The sequence below is a fragment of the Ostrea edulis genome, chromosome 1 (assembly GCF_947568905.1).
Source record: "Ostrea edulis chromosome 1, xbOstEdul1.1, whole genome shotgun sequence".
NCBI classification, from domain to species: Eukaryota; Metazoa; Mollusca; class Bivalvia; order Ostreida; family Ostreidae; genus Ostrea; species Ostrea edulis.
In genome coordinates, this window is record NC_079164.1 from 79534782 (window position 1) to 79559586 (window position 24805).

General features: G+C 36.1%; 1 long non-coding RNA gene across 1 annotated transcript; it reads right to left on the bottom strand.

Annotated features, from left to right (window-relative positions):
- Positions 1-9595: 9595 nt before the first annotated feature.
- Positions 9596-24523, bottom strand: LOC125679530 (uncharacterized). Its single transcript, XR_007371857.2, has 3 exons — positions 24408-24523; positions 24225-24277; positions 9596-9958 (listed from the first exon to the last, which is right to left on the bottom strand). It is a non-coding gene; the product is annotated as an uncharacterized LOC125679530 (long non-coding RNA).
- Between the last annotated feature and the right edge of the window lie 282 nt (positions 24524-24805).

Genomic DNA, 24805 nt, shown 5'->3' on the forward strand with positions numbered 1-24805 from the left:
ATTTTTGCTAATTAGTAGTTAATCGAAAACGAAATTAGATTTTTAATTAATTTTACGATATTTACAAATGAAGTAAGATTCTATTATAGCTTACGGACTTGTAGTGGGAGGGTTGATGTTGTCATTGTAGATGTTGTCGCTGTTGTTGTTAATGTTGTTAATGGTGGTGATGCTGGAAGTGAATCTGTGCCGGAATTAATTCCCATAACATCTATGTATCCCATGTCCATTTTATCGACTTCAGATTCCTTAGTTTTCCTCATGAGGAGGGACAGTATTGAATATTTTTCTTTTGTCCTATCTTCTCTATTTTCTCGTGGTCTTTCATGCCTGTTCGTGATAGAGTTATTTTTATCACTATCATCAAATGGATCAATGTAATCCAAAGAAACAAGTTCAGGTTCATTGTAGATATTTTCTTCCACTCTCATATAACTTTCAGAGGTTGTATCAGCAACAGGCCTGCTTTCTCCCAGATAAAATCCATGGGTAGTCGCATTCACCACTCTCTGTCTAAAATTAATACATAATTCATTATTTTCTGATCAGCAGTTTATAGCGTAATTTTAAAATCTGATTGTCATCAATTTTCATTTGTTTGACTGGTCTACTCTCGCTTTAGATTCAAAGAGACAACATTAGTTAGTCTCTTTCCTTTCATCTATATTGCTTTTGTTCTAAATATATGTATAAATAATCATAAAATTTAAAATGGCATTACAGATGTTTAATCCTGAGATTTTGCAACAGGTTGCATAGGGCCTTCAATGTTTATCGGAACTTAATAATTAACATGATATATGAATTTTCTTCATCTTGAAGTACAGCTCAAAAAATCTAAATATATGATTGCATCTTCTCCATCGTCAACTTCGCATAGTTATGTAGCAAAATATAATTATCGCCTGCATATGATGTTTATGTCTCTCAACTGAATCGATACACAGGAGGTAAGTATTGAATCGGCCGTGAGATATAAACACCATATTCAGGTGATGATGGAATATTGCTACACAGATATGGGAAGTTGATGGAGAAGTTGAAGACATCCCGTTTGTCATACAATTGAGTTGTTAGTTCGCCGTTAATATCTACTTTCAATAAAATATCTAAGTAGGAAGCAGAAGTGGACGACTCTATGATGTCTTTTACTTCGAGTTCACAGAGATACATCGATTCGATATATTAATGATATATTACTTGAAATATGTTTGAACTTTCATCCTCTAATTAATTCAGTTGTAAATATTTTGTCAAATACTATCAAACTGTCTTTCTTTTTTCGAAGTATCTTATTTCATATTACACTGTCACGGTATAAATTTGAATTCAAACGAAGAACGTAGGACAAAAACTCTGACATTTCACTGTTGTGTATGTGATACATGAAAATCATTAATATTATTGAAGATTTCGATTATCAGAACGCAATTATTTAACGATTTGCAAACATTTACTTCGAATACAATATCCTAATCAAGCATTCGACTGATTGATGTTTTCCGCCACACTCAACAATTTTTCAGTTATCTGGTGGCGGCCAGTTTTATTGGTGGAAGAGAGAACCCAGATACAATATACCTGGGAAGGGACCACCTACCTTCCGAAAGTAAACCGGGAAACTTTCTCACTTACCAGCGTGAGCAGGATTCAAACCCGCGCCGACCAGAGGTGAGAGGCCGTGTGATTTTGAGCGCGATGATTTAACCACTCGGCCACGCAGGCAGTATAACTGAGTGCAATAAACGATCATCCAAGGAGACCATAGGATTCATCAACGATTAAGTTACCTCTTCACAAGAATAACCGCAATAGTCATCAAAAGGACTGCTCCAGGAAAACTGACGACCATGATGGATACGTTCACCATACATATTCCTAAGACAAACAATATGGATACATAAACCAAAAACATATCGTGGAATTGTTAGCGAGACACACATTTAGCGATTTCCCCATAAAAATGGATATATATATATATATATATATATATATATATATATATATATATATATATTTATATACATTGGTCTATATATTGGTCATTTAGTGCTTTGTATAATGTTTTGTATTTCACCTCGTATCCATGTTGTGGATCCGACACTTTTAGGTATCGGGTGTTGTTGGAAATTATTGCTTTAATTTAAACACACACACACACAACACACACACACACACACACACACACACACACACACACACACACACACACACACACACACACACACACACACACACACATATATATATATAGTAAGGGCTAATCTTAGCTTGTTTATAATTGCAGAAAAAATGCCCTATTACCTTGATATGGAATAAATTGTTAGCATTATTCAATTTCGGCGATCTCACCACTTTCGTTAATACTGCCAAAATCAAGTCTTCACGAACTATTTTTCTTATACGGTATTCCCTAAAATACAAAATGGATACGCGTGACAACACACACACACACACACACACACAACAAAGTACTCGAGACAAGTTTTATAAATCCCATGGTGGAAAATACACAGAGGTCCATTGTGTCCTCTGTGTTTCGCGGTGTGGGTTATTTGCCAATGCACACAAGTCCAAGGAGGCTTACGGTGGAACTGGACCACCGTGTCAATAACAATAAAGTATCAAGAAGCCAATATCGGGCTCCTGATTATTCGGTTAAAGTATCACTTGACTAGTGTCAAGAGTTATGAAAGCCTGTTCTGCGTATGTAAACTAAATTCTGATATTTAGCAACAGTATAAATCAAGATGTGTTTTTAAAACTTAAATGTCCTCGAGGGGCTTTGATGAAAGACTTTACCATGACTAATTTAGGCCTGTCCTAGGGTTACAAAATTCGTAATGTTGGTACACACTGCTTTTCCTAAATATGCAGATAGTATTTATATCGTAAAAGCAAACATAAAGAAGTATTTCAAATAGTAAAGACAATAATCACTATGATAATTTTGGCCCCACCCTGGAACCAAAACCGTTATCCCCTGGGATCATGAAATTTACAATTTTGGTAAAGGTTGACCTACTCTTTCTAGATATATTGATTGATGTTTTCTGCCACACTCAACATTTTTTCAGTTATATGGTGGCGCCCAGTTTTTATTGGTGGAAGAGAGAACCCAGATACAATGTACCTGGGAAGAGACCACCGACCTTCCAAAAGTAAACTGGGAAACTTTGTTACTTACCGGCGCGAGCGGGAATCGAACCCGCACCGACAGAGGTGAAAGGCAGTGTGATTTTGAGCGCGATGCTCTAACCACTCGGCCACGGAGGCCCTCTTTCTATACTTTCTATACACTCGGTATGAAATATGTCATACAGCATTTGACCCAATGATAGGCTGTATTGACGAACTAGATCGTTATAATGACCATAGAATTTCCGAAATGCTGACTTCAATCGAGACTGTTGAAACCCCTCTACCATCAAGTAGTATGTCAGTCGCTCGCCTCGATTTAAAAACTGACCATACACAGAACAAGCTATTGCGTATCGAATCAGTTGAGTCACCTGAAATTCATTATATCCGGAGTAGACTGTATTAACAATTTTAAAACCTTTAATGTGTGGTTTATATATATATATATATATATATATATATATATATATATATATATAAATTTAAATTTCCGTCTAATTCATCAGGTAGGTAGTGATTAACGGAACAGCCCTGGAACAGGAAAATGTGATGCCATAACGGAAATGAAAAGAGTGCACAATGCTGAAAAAATGTAATAACCCAATTTTCGAATTCAGTTTCCAATAAATTTCATAAACATTGATTTTTAAACAAAGCTGTACAATCTGAATTTTAAACAATTCATTTCTTTTCAAATGAAAGGTGAAATAACGAACAATGATCAATGTCATAACCCTTATAAGCAATACAAATTAGCAAGCTGGGCAAACAGTGATCAATGTCATAACCCGTATAAGCAATACACAATAGCGAGTTGGGCAAATAGGGACCCCTGGATATACCAGAGGTAGAATCACGTGTTGAGGAGTGAGCATCCCCTATCTAACTGTAAACAGGTGTAGTCACTATAGGTGCCAGTTAGCCGTGTTGTAATTTAGAAAAATGGAAAGTACAACTACTGAATCAAGAATTGTTGAAAAATTCCGCACTTGGATTAATGTCTTGCGTTTGTTTGGTACTATTAACCACGTTAAACGTATGGTCAACTTCTCTAGGCATCGAATATGGTGTACTTATGTTGTCTGAGATGGGAATTGGCAACAAATCTGTTATAAGTTTGCACAAATGCGCGGCCGTGCACAGAAACTGGTAATTTCGTCTGTAATAATAATAGTAGGGGTTTATACCATACCAACCCCTTATAAAGGATAATAACAATTTTATTATGGGTGGTATGGTATAGACCCCTACTATTATTACAAAATTATCGGTTCTTGTGGGCCGAGATGCAGACGACATAGTCGACAGTGCTCATACGCCCAACAAACTTTAGTGATTCGGTCTTTGCATTTATAAGCAAACATTATTAAAAAAATTTCTAATGCATTTTATTAAAGGATTAAAAAGTAAATGTAAATTTATTCATTGTCTTTCAATTCAAACATCAAATCAACGCTTATGGCCATTATAGTTGATACGAACAGCCACTGAAAACAAGGGGATGCAAAAACGTTTCACAAGTTTAATAGCATGTATGACCGCCATTTGCACCGATGCATTCTTCACATCTACAGTACCTACGGCTCATTGATTGAATCAAGTTGTGTAGAAATGCCTGGGGAATGTTTCGCCATATGCGCATAGCATCTAATGTAGCAGGGGGATTTGGCTCTTGCCGTAAACATCGTTCATATTCATCCCATACATTTTCTATAGGCGATAAATCGGGTGATATCGCAGGCCAGAGTAGCATATTCAAGGTTTGCTGCTGTAGATAGTCACTAACAACGCGTGTGTTGGTGCGCTGTCCTCCTGCAGAATGGTGCTACGCTGGTTGTAATAAATGAATGGAATGGCGCGCTGACGAACGATCTCGTCACGGTAGGTAGCGTACCCAGGTTAAATTGCCCTCCACTATCACCAACGGGGTTCTTCTATGTGTTGTAATTCCATCCCAGACCCAAACGCTCCCTCCGTGGAATTGGCGGCGCTGAATAACACAGGCGTCAATGTAACGTTACCTGGCACGACGGTAAACCGAACACGAATCTCGACTCGTTTGTAGACAGAACTTCCGCCCAATATATGTTATTGAAACGACAATGCCTCCTATACCACGCTAACGTTGACGCTAGAGCAGAACTGGACGAATAGCAGGACGTTGTGGACGGAAGTTGCCTCTCGCAAACTGTTTCTTACGATATGAGAACTTACCCGTTGATGCCATAGCGGTTAAAGAAGCCGATTGGAATCCATTACGCAAATGTATCGTCCATATATACGTATCTTACCGATGTGACGTCACACGCGGGCGTCCTGATAGTGGGCGGTCTCTTACGGTACCAGTTTGCTGATATCCTTTCTATAAAGCATTTACAGTGTTAATATAAACTACAAACTGTCTTGCCACATTGCTTTGAGACACCCCAGCTTCCAGCATCCAATAGCACGCTAACAATCATTTTCAGTCATGCGAGGCATCTCTCAATCAAAATTTTATTCCAAAATCCAATGTGTTTTTTCTGTTTCAGTACAATGAATACTGTCAATGAATGCAAGGCATTCTAATGAGTTTCTAAGCACGCGTCGCTTAGGCTGCCATTAAGACGAATTCAACGCGATATTTACCAAATTGAGTACTGAAACACGCGTTTAGTAAATCAAACTATGCGTTATGGTTACCATCCACTTGGCTACTTTCATGATTCTCTAAAAACTATGGGAATTCCCTGTCATGAATTTTGAGACCAACTATTTATTCAGATTAATACGCTCCTTTTTCCCAACTGCATCGTATTCGTTATGTAATGGCTATCATTACAATATCCATCCTTTCCGAGTCTGATTAAAGGTCTGTGTATTTAAATTCTTCATCTAACGCTGCATTTTATTTTTTATGAAAAAGAAGTGGATATTACATACCTGCACTTGCTTTCGTTTCGCCTGCAACAAGATATACATATGGCATCAATGACGTGTGTTATGTAATGGTAAAAATTAAAATTGCTAACAACCATTCTGGCATCATGTTTTATGATTATCAACAATGTACGAAAATGACATACCGATATCTCAAAAAGTTATATACAAGTACACACAAAAAATAAAAAAATTTATATTCCGCAATTTTGAAATAGGCATTCTGTAGCTCGGTTTTTGTTACTGGATAACCATTGAAGTATCAAATGAAATAACACAACATTTTAAGTGAACATGTCATTTATTATCATGATCAAACAAATGACGTAATAAACCAAGTTCAAACAAGATTGCTACGCGTAGCCATATGTCCCCCGCCGCCTAAAAAAGTTGAAGCTTAAAAGTCCCTTAAATACTGTAAAATTTGTAAAATCTAAATTGTGGTGGAATGTTATCAACTACATATTGTGAGTAACAATCTTGCAAAATTTGAACAAAGTCTCTACGGAGTTCCATCGACAAAGTGTTACTATAGAGTAGCATGTACAAATTCTAACTAAGTCCCATAACTCCTGTGAAAATTGTCGAATCAAACGGAGTTATCCGTAGTCAAAATCAGTGTGCCAAGAACGGTCTAACAATCGGTATGAAAACATCAGACAGCATTTGACCCAATGGTAGGTTGTGTTGGCAAACTATATCGATATAACCACCATAATTTTTTTTGTTCAACACATTTATTCAAGTCTTTTAGTCAGGAATTTTACAACTGCCCCTACATGACCAGTGAGTATGGGAACTCAATGTTAAATACACAAACACACACTTTCACACCAATGATAGACTTTCATACCAAAGATAGAAGTAAAGAGAAAGAAGATAGATGGAAAAATTACTCTGGCTGCTGAATAAATACATAAAAATAAGGAAAGAAATTGCCAACATAGGCACCATAAAATTTGCAAAATACTGATTTTAAACAAGACTGTTGGAATCCCTGCACCATCGACTAGTTTGTCAGTAGACTACTTCGATTTAAACACTAACGATAAGCAGAAAAAGCTTTTGCCTTTCGAATGAGTTGAGAGATATAAACACCATATCCATGTGATGATGGAATATTGCTAAATAGATATAGGAAGTTTACGATGGAGAAGTTGAAATCACCCAGTTTGTCATCAAGTTGAGTGGTTACTTTGCCGTTAATATCTACTTTCAATGAAATATCTAAGTATGAAGTAGAAATGGATGAATCTATGGTGTCTTTTATTTTGAGTTCACTGGGATACATCGAATCGGTATATGAATGAAAATTATTATTAAGCCCCCTTCAAAGAAGAGAGGCATATTGGTTTGCACGTGTCGGTCGGTCTGTAGACCACATGTTGTCCGCTCAATATATTGAGAACCATTCACTTGATGAAAATGATAGTTCATATGTGGGTTGGTTATAAGTAGAAGAGGACCCCTATTGTTTTTCAGAACAAAAGATCAAGGGTCAATCTACTCTGGACATGGGAATATAATCTCCGCTCAATATCTTGAGAACCCTTTGCTTGACATACATCAAACTTGGTACACTGGTACATCTTCAGAAGAAGATGACCCCTATTGATTTTGAGGTGTCATGGTTAAAGGTCAAGAGTCAAACTGGACATAGGAATATACTGTCCGTTCAATATCTTGAGAACCCTTTGCTTGACAGACATCAAACTTAGTACACTGGTACATCTTCAAGAGAAGAATCGGTATATGAATGAAAAGTATTATTATGCCCCCCTTCAAAGAAGAGTGGCATATTTGTTTGCACGTGTCGACCCCTATTGATTTTGAAGAAGATGACCCCTATTGATTTTAAGGTCACATGATCAAAAGTCAATGTTTGAACTGAAAATAGTAATACATCGTCTTCTATATTTTAAGAATTATTTGCTTGATTGACACCAAACTATGTATACTGGTACAGCATAAAGAGTAAATGACCTCTATTGATTTTTAGGTCACATGGTCAATCCACTCTTGAAATAGGAAGATATTGTCTGCTCAATATTTTGAATTAATGATACTAGTATCAATTAAATGATGTATAACCCTTTTCAATTTTGCACCAAGGGGGACATATGTGTTTGACAAACATATCTTGTTGTTAATAGATAATATGTCGTCGATATATCTAAATATCGAAATGAAGGCACAAGAAGAATGTTTTCTTCTTAGGTATAAGTTTTTGAATAAATTCTGCTTCATAGGAATATAAAAACAGGTAAGCCAACAAAGAACCACAATTCGTGCCGATAGGGATTCCAACAGACTGTTGGAAGACTTGATCACCAAAGACCACGAAGACATTGTCAATGAAGAACTCCAGCATATTTTTAAATTTCAACTTCAGAGTACTTGTGCGTGGAATCAGAGTGACGTAGTTTATTGGATAACTGATCACTAGATAGGAATGTTTCAGTTTTCCATTTTTGTTGAGGAAGCAACTGTCTATGATGTCAAAAAGTCTAGTCTTTGATTTATCTTGAGGAATGGTCGTGTAAAGTGTTGAGAATTCGTACGTTTTGATGTTGTTGATTTGAGAAGTTTTGAGATTTTAAGTTCACTAAAGGTTCTTTTTTAGAATCTACTTTTGAACTACACCACTTCTGGCATATGTAGTCGCACAGTACGTTTGGGCAAGAGAGCAAAAGATTTTTAAGAGGTTTGTTGGATATAAAAACGAAAATACCGTATATCTGCTGTTTAGATAGGGGAGCAGTGGGGTCTGGGCTGGACGACCCGCTAACTTGCAAGGCAATAATATGCGATGTTTTAGCCAAGTGGTCCCTCCTCGTATGACTCTTGCATATGGCCTCTCCTTTACAAGTGTGTCCTCAGTAGCACCTTTTAGTCGGTTATGCACAGTCTACTGACGGAGCGACCGGACGCTGGGGAGGATAACCTGACAAGGAAGGTGGTCAGTCCCCCAGGAGTGATATGCTATGCATGGCCCACCGGTGTGTGAATATGCCCTAGTGCCCATTGACTGACTCCCGCCTACTGAGTCAAGTAGAAACACCACTGTCTTGTGCTTCAGCGTTGTATCGCCAACGACTAAGGGAGACAACCCCAACAGAAAAATCTAGAGTGGAGCCCCACAGACGGACAGTCCCATCAACATGATGCTCTCTCTGACAGCTCTTGCAGTCAACCTGATACCAGATGTACTGGTTCTTCCATTCCTCTGGACCATATCAGGAATACTGGTGGCGGGGGGGGGGTATTGTTTATTGGGCGATACAGCACATCCATGAACCAGTCAAGGATTGCGTCATGGAAAGAAAACTCCAATAACTATCTCACCAGACGCTACTCCATAGTCTGTATACGGAAGGAGGCCAAACAAACATTGATTAACCCAGAAATTAATTCTAATCTTATCAGTATGGTATTATATATGGATGAACATAAATACTATATACGCCTGATATAAATCTATATTTTTCAATACTTCCTGGTTTTAAATTTAGTTTTCCTCATTTGTAAATGTGTTTATTCAAACCTCAAAACATCACTTTCATAAAGTTGTAAATGGAACGTAAAAAAGATATTGAATCATCTGCAATAACATCATTCACATGAACGAAAGTATCTCCCTTCCCTCTTGAAGAATTGTTTTTTGATAATGACATTATCAAAATGCAGCAATCTAGCATGAACATGTGTTGTTAAACTTCTTTTTTCATTTCAGCATTTTATGGTAAATATTTACCGCTGATATTATATGAGCTTCCCATACTTCCGTCGCAAAACTGATCACGTGAACAGTTACACTTCTTTGAACATCCAAATCCATACGATCCATAAACACACCGTCCTCCAGAGCATTTGTGTCCATAGGTACCTATATCACAAGCTGAAAAATGTAATGAAGTTTTTGTTATGATTGTCAGTCATAGTATAGACATTTACCAATGCAACAATTTTATGGTTACTAAGATTCCTGTTGAGTTTGCACTTTAAATTCTGAGTATGGATTCTATTTTTGTTTCTGGTTTGTGATTCGGATTCTAATTATTCATTTAATAATTCTATCCATCTACAGATATTTACATTTAACAATTTCATGTTAATATTTCAGTTTATAAAATGGTAAAAGTCGTATTTATACTTTTACATTCTGCGTTGTATGTCTGAATTGAGATATTCAATTTCCCTATTTAAAAAATTAAAAATCAATTGTGTGTGCCATACTAATATATATATATATATATATATAAAGCACTAAATAATCACAACTAGGTACTGGAAATTTTCGCCCCAGCCCGGGGTCGAACCAGCGACGTACGGCACCCACCGCCTAGCAAGATTGTTCAACAAGTGCGTAAGTCCACTCGGCCACAACGACTTCCCTAAGAAAGGAAACTTTGTTATATATATATATTACCAAATGTGACGATCGACGATGCGGAACGTGTCCAGACTTGAGGGAAGGAAATTCGTTCAAATCTAACAACAAGGAATTTACGGTAAATTCAGATATGACGTGCTCCACCAAAAATTTAATTTATCTTATAACATGTGCTGGCTGTAGAAAACATATCGGTGAAACTGGAACTACTCTACGAACCCGTATACGAGTTCATAAACAACACATTTCAGCACCCGAATACAGAAAAAATAAAGTTAGTGAACATATACATGTAGATATGTGTGGCCACAGACAATTCAGTGTATTTCCGTTTTATAAACTGTATACAGAAAATACTATTTCCGGACGAGAAAAAGAAAGACAGTTTATTAAGACTTTAAAACCGGCTCTCAATAGCTTACTGTGAATATTTTTACTGTTACTATCTATGACATCATAATATGCTTACCGTAGAAACCTTTTCCCTTCATTCGTTTATGACGTCGTTATGTACGTGAAATGTTAGGACGCCTTTATGACGTCAGGCCATTTGAAAACTATTTTAAAATGTAACGCCTGAGGATTATAAAATGAAAGCGCTTGCGTTAAATTTTTAACTTTGTGTACTGTTTATTTTATTTCTTTTAATGTATATATATATATATATATATATATATATATATATATATATATATATATATATATATGCGAATGCGAATCAGTATCAAACTTTTTTCAGGTGGCAAGACTTGACAAAAGTTCTTATCCCCCACAAAGCAATGTATCATGAAAAAGTATAAATTCAACTCTCTCGGAATTTCTTCGCACTTCCTATCAAAAGAATCAATTTCATTAGGCTGCTCAAAGGTGAAAATAACGTACAGTAATCAATCTCACAAATCCTATAAGCCATGCAAAATAGTGAGTTGGGCAAACACAGACCCCTGGATACACCATAGGTGGGATCAGGTACCTAGGAGGAGTGCGCGTAATAATCCCCTGTTGACCAATCACACCCGTCGTGAGCCTTATATATCGCTCAGGCAAAGTAATCTGTAATCAAATTCAATGTACAAAGAACGCTCTCAACTGGTATGAAACGTGGCAGAAAACATCTTACCCATGGGCACGAATTGTGCTCCTTTGTTAGCTGACCTGTTTCTATATTCATATGAAGCAGAATTTATTCAAAAACTTCTACGCGAGAAGAAAACATCTCTCGAAGTGGCCTTCAATTCAACATTTAGATATATCGATGACGTTTTGTCTATTAACAATAATAGCTTTCATTCATATGTCGATTTGATATATCCCTGTGAGCTCGAAATAAAGGACACCACAGAGTCGTCCACTTCTACTTCATACTTAGATATTTTATTGAAAGTAGACATTAACGGCAAACTGACAACTCAACTGTATGACAAACGGGATGATTTCAGCTTCTCCATCGTCAACTTCCCACATTTATGGAGCAATATTCCATGATCACCTGCATATGGTGTTTATATATCTCAACTGATTCGATATGCAAGAGCTTGTTCTGCGCATAGTCAGTTTTTAAATCGAAGTAAACTACTGACAAACAAGTTGATGGTACAGGATTTCAACAGTCTCGGTTGAAGTCAGCATTTCGCAAATTCTATGGTCGTTATAATGATCTAGTTGGTAAATATAACCTCGCATTGGGTCAAATGCTGTCTGACGTGTTTCATATCGATTGTTAGGTCGTTCTTGGCAGACTGATTTTGACTACGGATAACTCCGTTCACCTGATCAGGATATAGGGCTCACGGCGGGTGTGACCGGTCAACAGGGGATGCTTACTCCTCCTAGGCACCTGACCCCACCTCTGGTGTGTCCAGGGGTCCGTGTTTGCCCAACTATTTATTTTGTATTGCTTATAGCTAGGAGTTATGAGATTGATCACTGTTCGTTATCTTCATCTTGCACCCAAAGACAGGTTCTAAAGGTTAATTAAATCGTTATCACGATCATAAAATTTGCGAAATGTTGACGTTATACGATACTATCGGAAACCCTATATCGTCAACGTATCTGTAGAACATTTACTGGTTCCAGCAATGCATATATACTTGTAAGGGTTTTTGTGAAGCAAGAAAGGAAGTATTGTTACAAGCTTTGTCAACTGCAACTAAAACATAATCCTCATTTAACCTATCTAATCCTTTTATCGTTCTCGTTTTCTAAACACAGAAGTACACATTTTTGTTTTGGTGTGTTTATGCGTGATTTTGATATTCCTCTATTATCCATTCCGACAAAATGTTTGAAGTTTCTCCCTCAAAACTGTTCACATTTTCACGGGGCTTAATAGATCCAGCAATGCATCTATACTTGTAAGGGTTTTTGGGAAGTTTATGAATCCCATATAGGTACGGTAACTCATATATATCCGTCCCATTGATTGCGATAGTAATTTTTTAAAACTGAAAAAAAAAATCTTTTGAAAGGGAAGTTGGAGTAAACATACAATTACCAAATGTGGATAAATGCCAAGCTCGATTAATATACAGTTGTAATCATGAGCCATACACAGAATGAAAATGTTACAAGCTTTGTGAACTGTGACTAAAACATATTCCTCGCTTAACCTATTTAATCCTTTGATCATTTCTCGTCTACTAAACACAGAAGTACGCACTTTTTTGTGTGTGTTTATGCGTGATTTTGATATTCCTCTTATATCTGTTATCCATTCAGACAAGGTATCAAGTTCTTCTTCGTATTCAACCCCACTGTCTGGCATAATCTTGACAGATTTTATATCAGAAATTATATTGCTTTAATATTCTCTGAATTGTTGAATTAAGTGCTTAAACAAGATTTGATGTATAAAGTAAAAGATCGTAAAAACCTTGCAAAAGAGATTGTTAAAAAGGTATACAACACATATAAAGAGATATGTGATAAACTAACAACATTTCCTCTATTTCAATTAAAGGTCATAGGAGACGGTTTTTAACAATACCTTTTCTTTCCATAATTATCAACTTTGTTTCATAGACTCCTCATAAAAATGCTTTTTAAAGATTAATAACGATATTAACTCGAAGAAATTGAAGTGCAAAGGTAGTCGGAATAGAAAATCGTTACCCGATTATCGTTCCTGATTTCCTGAATTTGTGACGTCATAAGAGACCACACTCAGATTTGCGAATCAAAACAAAAGCACATTTATAGATGAATTATTTGCAACTGGAGGAGTTTTTGAATTGGGAACCATAGTTTGTTATGCAAGGATATCACTTTGAACTCAAAATTAATGCAAATGCCAGCCACATCGACGAGTTTTCATTGGAGGACAAACAAGAAGATCAATCACTTGAGGTCCTATTTATTCCGAATCGGTTGACTTGAAATGATACTTACTGGTTAATGATAAATGTATGATAATTTCATAGTACATTCTCTGATGACAATAAGAGAAATATAGATAGCTATTACTTGCGCTATTTATAACCTCTTGCAGACACGGTGACGCAGCATCGGTTTTTTCCCCCAAGTGGCGGGATTCAAATTGAAGGTTGACTGACAAGAAAGGTGGGTACCCCCTCGTTCCCCTTTGGTTTTATGTGCCAAAGTCCCACCACGACTCGGATATATTGTATAGCAGATCGGAATTTTCTTTCCACACATCGTGCGTGAGCGCCGTATTTTGAATTTATTTTCATAGGATTTTTACAAGTATCGTGAACTATTTTAGTTTAACAGTTGAATATAATAATAAATATAAATTGCTTTAACATTCTTTTACAATACAATTTGCGACATTAGGGCCTATAAAAGAATAATTTACCATCACATTAGCCGCTATAAGGGCTCTTTTTTGCGTATAATGGTTGGAACTGGAAGCCAGAGGAAGAACGGATTTTTCGTCTGGACCAGTTATTGAAGGAACTGTAAAAAAATCCGAATGTCCTGACTGTTTTTGTTGGCCATGCGTTTTGGACGAGTCACACAGACAAGTTTAGGTAGCCAAAGAATTCTGGTATGTGGTCCAGAAAAACTAATTCAAACAGAATAAAACTTTCTAATCTAAACAGTTTTGGAATATGTTGAGTCATCGTGGGGTGTGGGACGATGATCAGTTAATAAGCTGTACATAGCCAGAAAATCTGCACAGTACGCAAGAACTCCCGTCAGAAACTGTATGTTTGGCAATCATACATCGTCGGATACCCAGTAGGCAGTCAAATGGATACAAGAAAACTTAGAAAAAAGAATAATCTGCCTAATTTATCAATAGCTAAAGTTCTCATTGATACAAAATAAATTTATCGAACTTCAAGTTTTACATGTTGATTCATCAGATTTAATTATCAATGTTTCTATTAACCTTCGCAAGAGAAATTACTCCCATGAATTTTTCAATCTTACAAAAACGTACAGGTAATGCAGGTAACACAGATAACACCCCGTGTATTTGGGATGGTATATACAAGCTAGCAGGGTTCCCTTGGGCTTGGGGCTTTACACCTGCCTAAAATTAGTCCCGTTTATATTTTGACCCCAATACGGAAACCAACGTGCAAATTAGTGCTTCATTTGAAGAAAATCATCCCCAACTCTTGCATGACCGTAAAAGTTGGTTTATTTCACCCGATATAAAAACTTGTAATTTCAATATCGCTCCACCATTTGCTTTGAACATTCTTTTTTTATACAGAAAAGTGTGTGTGCGTGGGGGGGGGGGGTCTGATAATGTAACTTTAAACATATAAATTTAGTAGACCTATTCATCTTCAATTTATTTACTTATATATTCAGAGAAAAAGATTCTGATCAGAAGAGCTTCATATGTCTATTTCATAGTCAAATTTCATTTTAAACAGATCAGATCGTGTTTAAATACTAAATTATAAATATCTGTACTACCGTCATTATACAGTCAACGTTTTGCAGAATTTTCTCGTCTTCGCCATGCTTGCAGTTGGTCTGTAGTTGGAAATAGTTAAGACTGCATCTGGTCGAAGATTTAATTTCATAAAACCATTAGTTTTTGCCAAAGTAGAGTGTATACAATAACGAAACTGATCCACATCAACCCCTGTTTACAATCGTATTGTACAATCGCGTAAAATGATTGTCAAACAACTTCGAGTTCTGTGTTCTCAGTGTAGATTTCACACCCAAGACTTTCTGAACGTTGGATCATTTAGACAAAAGTATATAGAAATACCTTATTTGCTACATTACAGTTGAATGTAAGCACATTGAACATTTTGACGGCTAAAACCCGCAGTTGCTAGTATTTATAAACAAATACACATTTGCGTCAGGCTGGTTTCTTTTGACGTCAACAAGCAAGGAAAAATAAGTCATCTTACTATTTTGATACTTCACACCACAGCAACATTTGACGGTCTGTAGCGATTTTTTTTTGAAAGACTTATATACATATGTTAAGTAATTAAAGAAGAAGATATTTTCGTGTAAAACATTTCTTTTTTTGAAAATCGTTTCCTATGACCTTTAACGTTATAAAACTAAAACCGGGAAATAAACATAAGCTAGAGCCTTAATTGGAAAGTCCAAAGGTAAACGAAAAGCATTAATTTATGTTACAATGCTATTATGATGACAAAAAACATCGGTCGTCAGTTTATGCAAATCTCATGCAAATCGTTTGAAGTTGTACAAAGATTTGTCACCACCATTACATGTACATAGAAACACACCACAGAGAAATGAAAATAAACAAAATAAACAAAACGTTATTGTCAAAAAATGTTAATAAACGATCATTTCATAAAATAATTGGGCTGTTGAGACAAAATGGAAATGGGAATTTTCAAAATCATATTTAACATAATTAATGCAAATCGAATGGTTGGTAAACCGATCTAGTTTACCAGTGCAATTTATAATTTGGTTAAATGCTGTCTGACGTGTTTCATACCGTTTGGTAAGCCATTCCTGGCACATGTTGACTAAGGATTACTCCGTTTACCTGATCAGGATTTAGGGCTCACGGCGGATGTGACCGTTCAACAGGGGATGTTTACTCCTTCTATGCACCTGATCCCACTTCTGGTGTGTCCAGGGGTCCGTGTGTGTCCAACTCTCTATTTTGTATTCCTTGTACGGGTTATGATATTGATATGTCCGTTATCTTCGCCTTTTTTGACATTGCTCTATTTTTAGACACAAATGTTCATGAGGTTTCAGTATATACACTAATCAAGCAGAACGATTATTTCATTTTCCCCAGATGTCAATCAATGAGAGATGAAGATAACGAACAGTAATCAATATCATAACTCTTAAAAAAATGAAGGGTATTAGATTCGATACGTTTCATTTGTAACAATTATACCGTGTACTTTTCTATACAAACTGTATGACATGATAGATGTACCGTATACGTTTTACATTTATATATCTATAAATATACAGTTTATGTTTTTAAACACAATTAATTCATTTCAGAAAATCCACGTGTTAGGGGTAGTTGAAAAGGCGACAGATAAGATTTGGATTCAATCCATTTCAATACCCGAGACAACCGCATACAAAGTATCAACTACAGACACAGTGTCGGGCGAGGTCCAGGCTGACTCTGTAACAATAACCAAGGAGAAATATGTAGCCATAAAACCGGTAAGTTTATTAGAAACCTGCTGCAATCGGTGTCAAGATTTCATCCCAGTTCCTCAACGGACAAGACACGTTCAAGTATCGTTTCCATCATCAATCACGACTACAGTGTCTGCTGGTGTTCAGCGCTCGAGTCTGTTTGATGAAATGTCTTTAATAGTGGCTGCTGGTCTTAAATCATGTCATCACCAGTCTAGGGAATTCACTAGTCAGATCAAATCAGTGATGAAGATGTCGACAGTGACGAGGGTGATTATCAAGATCCCTACTATGATGTTCCCGAGGAAAGCGATAGTGAGAATGAGGACTCCAATATTTTCCATTGCGACTGAGAGTGAAGCCAAAAGATGAACGACACTTCCTTGTATCGGAATCAAGATTACGAAAGCTTCTACAAAAATGTGACATACGTGGCATGGACTCTCATTCGCATGTGAATATTACAAAGGGCACTATGATAGGAACAATATCAACATGTTCTAATGGACATTCTTCAGATTCTGTGTAGCCACCCTACACTCCAACGAAAATGGCACATGACAACAAGATAGAACTACTGGAACAGCACAGTGGCATTTGAGTTTAGGGGATATCGTAGTCGTGAAACCTGACAAAACTCCAATTACCTATGGGAAGTTATACACCTACATTTTTATCATTCTCAAGTCAAACGACTTCATTCCATAACCATACTTATATATGCTGTTGAAATACATTTTGTACTTCTATTAATTTTGATGATTGAATATAAATAATATTCAATTAATATAAAGTGTTTTGATGCTACTTACATTTTCAAGAAGAATTTTCAATACATCTTCAGACTATGGGAGATTCTGCGCATGAACTTAGTGGAACGTCGTCTTCAATTTCCGTCATGTCAGACAGAGGCATATGTTTACAGACCACCATCTCTTCCTTCGCTTACTTCAATAAGGATTAACTCATTTACACAAAACGGACTAGGTTTGGGCGTGTCACTCTTTAGTGACTGTTGACGACCCAAGTATTTAGCGTCAGACCACGGAGACACTTCTTGATGGTGTTATATCGATTGATTATATGATTAACGTCCCTCTCGCGAATCTTTGATTTGTTTTGGACATATTTTGTTGATGAAATCAAAAGAATATTTCACTCATATGGAGAGATCATCAACCATTACCTGTGAAGGGCTGCAAATTTAGGCCTATGACCAATGCTTACGGCCTTTGAGGAGGGAGGAATCTTTATCATACCACATCTGCTGTAATACGGGACCTCGGTGTTTTGCGTTCACATACAATTTCAAGCTGTATGATCCGATGGTCATGTATTATGTTTGTACATAATTACTTTCAAGTAGATCGATTAGTGTTTAAAGTTATTAACTTTTCCTTAATTACATACTTGAAAATATTTGCATGTGAAAGAAAACAGTGAGAAGGTTATTTAGAAAGTAAACGAGTGTGGTACATGTAAAACGTATACGGTACCAATTTTGATGCACCAGATGCGCATTTTGACAAATAATGTCTCTTCAGTGATGTTCAAGCCGAAATTTTGGAAATTCAAAATAACAATAAATTTGCAAGAACTAGAAGAAAAACTAAAGTGCCAAAAACTGGGGCCAAATTCGTCCCAGGATGAAAGATATGCATAAATGACATAATCCTTCATTTTGAAATGAATTCTAATTTTTTTTCCAGCAATTAAAAATACATCCGTATTTTCAAACTAGTAACGAATGAGAATTTTGACAAATAATGTCTCTTCAGTAATGTTCAAGCCGAATGTTTGGAAATTCGAAATAACAAGAAATTTGTAAAAGCTTAAAGGAAAACTAGTGTCAAACACTGGAGCCAAATTCGTCTAAGGATATATAAAATAAAATCATTCGGAACACCTCGGGCCTTTCACCGAAAACATGGTGTTTTACGGTGAAAGACTCGAGGTGTTCCGCATGACGCATAAATTATACATTGTCAGCTGTCTATAAATAGCCCCACATGCTACAGGGGAATCCCAACATGCTGTATTCTGTCTATTTTAAGGCTGAAAGGGCGTAAAACAATGAATTACTATGAGGTATTTGATATATTTTTTTGTATCAAACTTATGGCACGGTACTGTTGTTACAAAATACACAGCTTTAAACAGAAAAGACCACCGATGATTTGAAAGTTTGAACTGATCACATGACTGTCACTTGAAATGACAGAGTGACGCATATGTTTGTAAACACAGATTTAAAGTCAAACAAGCATTCTGAGAGTATTGCACCGGTTGCAAAAGTTACTGTACCACATTATTTACAGTTCATTATGTAGGTTATGGTAAAAGGGAAAATTAAGGAAGCAGGATAGGAAATCAACTACTATTAGAGTAGAGACTAGACCAGGGGAAAATAAGAGAAATTTATATTTAGGTTTAATTAGGTCTTTAACCAAGTCAATCAACTATATCATGTAGGTGATCATGAATAATTTAGCTATATTGTTGTATTACTATGCTAGAAGTTTTAATGAGTGTAGCACTCTTATCTACAGAGATAAGAAACGTGGATGCCAACTAACAATTCACGCTATTTTTCTAAGTTCAAGGGCCATAACTTAATAAAAAATCAACGGACCAAGACAAAATTTTAACTTTATCTGTAACTTGCTATGGCAAAGCAATATACCAAATATGAAATTAATATCTGTAAGCACATAAAAAAGTCCGGAAAACTGGACTGACGGACGGACAGACGAATCGCAAACCTAAAGTCCCCTCGACTTCGTCGGTAGGGGACTAATAATTTTAACTGAAACAGGTGAAATAATATATGACATGTCATACATCCTCAAAACTACATAGGTGCGATGATTTAATACCGTTTTTGCAAGATGTAAAAAAAAATTGTCGTAATTCGAACCATACAACTTTAACCGCCTCTTATGACAAACAAGGGGTTTTGTGGACCTATTTCAATCCGGATCCCCACGGGATTTGATGATGTTATAATTCTGGTTTGCAATATTATCCAAATGCAAGGTGAAGATAACGAACAGTGATCAATATCATAACACGGACCCCTGGACACACCAGAGGTGGGATCAGGTGGCTAGGAGGAGTAAGCCCCCTGTTGATCGGTTACACCCGCAGTGATCCCTATATCCTGTTGAGGTAAACGGAGTTATCCGTAGTCTAAATCAGTGTACCAAGAACGGCTTAACAATCGGTATGAAACTCGTCAGACAGCATTTGACCCAATGATAGGTTGTATTGACGAACTAGATCGTTATAACGACCATAGAATTTGCGAAATGCTGACTTCAATCGAGATTGTTGAAACCCCTGTACCATCAACTTGTTTGTCAATAGCTTACCTCGATTTAAGAACTGAATATACGCAGAACAAGCTCTTGCATATCGAATCAGTTGTAATATATAACAACCATATGCAGGTGATAATGGGATATTGCTACATAAATATGGGAAGTTGACGATCATCCCGTTTGTCATACAATTGAGTTGTCAGTTTGCCGTCAATGTCTACTTTCAATAAAATATCTAAATATGAAGTAGAAGTGGACGACTCTGTGGTGTCCTTTATTTCGAGCTCACAGGGATATATCAGATCGACATATGAATGAAAGTTATTATTGTTAATAGACAAAACGTCATCGATATATCGAAATGTCGAATTGAAGGCATAGCGAAAGATTTTTTCTTCTCACGTAGAAGTTTTTGAATAAATTCTGCTTTATATGAATATAGAAACAGGTCAGCTAACAAAGGAGCACAGTTTGTGCCCAAATGTGCTGTGATGCGATTTTTATTGTCAGAAATTAAATACTTCTCTATGTTACAATATGCCATTTATTGTTTGTTTTCTAATCGCTTGTTCAAGTTCAAACTGGGTGTTGGTGGTTCTCAATAAATGGTCATCTTATAGAAATGACCAGTTTTCAATGCATACCTGATACTGTTCTGATCAACGAGGAATACAGGAGGTGATATTGATAGTACTGACTATACCATACCACCCCTAGTTAAACAGGTGAACAGACTACTACAATTATTACTGACAAAATTAACGGTTCCTGTGAGTTTTATTTTGCTAGGGGGTGGTATGGTATAGACCACTACTGTAATTATTACAAAAACAAGTATCTATCTCTGTGGAGAAACATCCATATTTCGTTCATACATATAACGAAAACTCTCGATTGAACCATAAAGCGTGATGTTTAAACAGGTATTCATTATATTCAATGTTTCCGCAGACAGATAATTGCCTTGATCATTGAGCAACGTTGTTTACACATTTTAAGGAAGGGGTCATTATGTCTATTTTAGCTATGACAACGTTCATAATTAAAGATTAAATATATATTATATATGATAATAAAACATCTGCCTAATTCAGGTATTATTTTTAGCAACTGCTTTTACTTTGATCTCGCCATGTTTACATCATTTTCCCCTAAACATCTGTTCGATTGACCATTGATTGTTCAATGGATTATGGAGGAAATATTCAGATAGATACAAAATACTTTATTTTAGGTATATAAATGTGGAACATAACTAATTAATTGAATGACTGTAAATCATAAATAATACAAAGAAACGAGTAGGTGCGTGTACATTAGTTTAGCTGAGTCCGTCTTAATTCCATTCGTCGTTTTTTTGTGGACAAAAATTGTTAGGGTTTGAAAACAGGAATAGTATAAAAACATTGATGCAAAAAAACCCCACATCGAATCTATCACAGTGGTATCAAACGAAGTTGAATAATGCTGTTTTTCTTCACAATAGGCTGATCGGTAAAAGACGCAATTGTTATATGTAGGGTCAAAACATCACGTGACCCGCTATCCTCATGAAGCAGACATTTCCAAATCAGGATATTAATTTGCGGCGATTAAAATGTTAAATCAAACCTGAAATTTTCCTTGATAAACTAATAGTTTTTTTTTTGTATGTATTGTGGTAAAACCCACATCAGTTTCTAAATACTTTAGTCCTTCACACACTTGACTTTATGACATCATAGGCAGTTGCTTGTTCAATAAACATGGAAAAGGGAAATATTAATATCTTGAGATCAGCCATTGAAAATATTAATTTGTCAAACAACTCTGATTTTACGCACAAGCATATTTAAAGATGTTGGAGTTCCTCGTTGACAATTCTTTGTAGTCTTTGGAGTGACTGGTCGCTATATACGAATATTTCCTTTTTCAATTTTTGTAGACGAAGCAACTGTCTATGTTGTCAAAGTTTAGTCTTTAATTTATCGTAAGGATTAGTGGTGTAAATAGTTGAAAAGTCATACGTTTTAATGTTGTTAATTTTAAAATCGTTTTGAGATTTCAAATATACTCGAAGTTCTGTAGATGTTTTTAGAATCCGCATTTGATTTACACCACTTCTGGCATATGTTGTGGCACATTGTGTTTGAAGTGTCTCTTTCACGGCTGTTAATATTTTCATGAGGAGCAAAGATTGGGGCTTGATAGAACGGTCACTCGATCCAGCAATAGTATCTAAAATATATACTTGGTTATCGACAGAAACCTAACCCTAACCCTAACCAAACACACATACACTAGCACACGCACACGCGACAGAAGAGAAGACCGATTTAAAGTCAGACACAACTGTCGTCCTTTTAAAAAAAACTACACTATAGGAAAATGTACAAGCTCATTGGCCTCCACTTTGTCCGGCTTAAGGTGAAAAAGTATTAATATTTGCTGTTATTAGTTGGCATTCATTTAAATAAATCGGTGCTTCCTGTACCCAATTGAGGTTTGTTATAGTTAATACTTCCATTTTCAGAGACTCTAAATCATCCCTCCAAATTTCCGCATGTACTCTGCTATTTGAGTCTTATAACATTTCATTGCCATAACCGCTGATTGTCTGCGGAAGAACAATTTTTGAATGGTCTTTAATTCAATAATCTGACATCAAAATCAATAAGGTCTTATTAATTAACTGTAGGCCTTGAAATATAAAAAAGCATCGTCCATTGCAATATAAACAATGTAAATCAAAATCATTTTGATTTTTTTTATAGTCGAGTCGCGAAAATAGTTTTTTGAAACTGTGGATATAAATCTTTGAGTCTTACCCTAACTTCTGTAATTAATTAGTTTACGTATCATTCAGGATTTTTCTAAAGTATCACAGAGACATCATCATAAATTCCATTGCCAAAAATTGTATTCATATATATAAGGATCCCTGAATATACCGAAGGTGGGATCAGGTGCCTAGGAAGAATAAACATCCCCTGTTGACTGGTCACATCCGTCGTGAGCCTATAGCTCGATCAGGTAAACGGAGTAACCCGTACTCAAAATCAGTGTGTAAAGAAGGCTCTAACAATTGGTATAAAACAAGTAGGCATTCGACTTTACAACAGGTTTGAGTTGAAGATGGAGAAGCAGAAGACATCCCGTTTGTCATAAAGTTTAGTTCTCAGTTTGCCGATAACTCAGGTGATTTTCACGTTGACTTCACTGTAATATACCAAATCGAATATAAATAAAAATGAATTTTACTAATAGAAAAAACGTAGTAGATAAATGCATATCTAAATGTTGCGTTAAAGGCACTAGAAATGGATTTTCTCTCAAGTGAAGTATCAAATCAATTGAGCATAAAATAATGTAGCCTGTGGAGTGTCTGCAAACCTTTGCTATTTAGTCCTGTAGTGACCTTGAACATCTGATCCAAACGCAAAGGTTTTTTTAATTACAAAGCTACATGTAAAGAATGAATCAAGCAGATTGCTGTCCGTAGAGTGTCTACAAACTCTGTGAAAATGTGAAGATTACGATCAAAATTGCTTATAGGAGTTATGAGATTGATCACTGTTCGTTATCTTCACCTTTCATAAGGAATACAAGAGTAATTTGAGAGTTGAGAGTGTTACACACATACATGTACACACACACACACACACACACTCTCTCAAACATGAATATGGCTACAGATACTCACCAACACAAGAATGGTACTGTTACTATATCCGTTTCGTAATGAAAGTTTTGAGGGAATTATAATAGGATGACGTAGCGATACATATTTACCCCCATCACTTTCTTTGTGTGAGAAATGATGAATGTAACTACAGTGATTTTAAACTATTCCAAAACAAAAGTTAATTGCTTACGGCCGCAGAATGTATCCAACTGTCGATAATTCGGACAGCATCTCAAAGGATCACTACAAATAAGCCGCGATATTAAAACGACTTGTTTCTGATGTTATAAATGTAAGCATGATTGTTTCTAAGTTTCTTCAAATTTCAATCAAGTTATTTGGTTTACATTTCTTTATGGTGATCATTACTTACCGACCTCAGACTCCTGCCCCGAGTCCAGCTTTTGAATGAACAAAATGTAAACAGAGGAGCAATACGTAACATGCAATGGACATTGTGCAAAATTTCTTCCACCATTGCTTGTAAACTACATACGGTAATGAATTATGTTATAAAAATACTATTTCCTCAAATACATATCCATCCGGAAGTTATTTCTATCTGAATTTTCTAAACAGCAATAAATGTGAGTGTGGGCGATGGATTGGGTAAACAATGCAATGAAAGAGAATGAGTATTTGTTGTTTTCTTTTAGATGGTGGTTGTTTATAGCCACTGTCTTACAATGCCGCTTCTGTGGGCCTGTGGGCGTTCCTGTATATACACGTTTATCCTAGTAGCTGAAATGTGCAAGCAGAATATCAAAATAT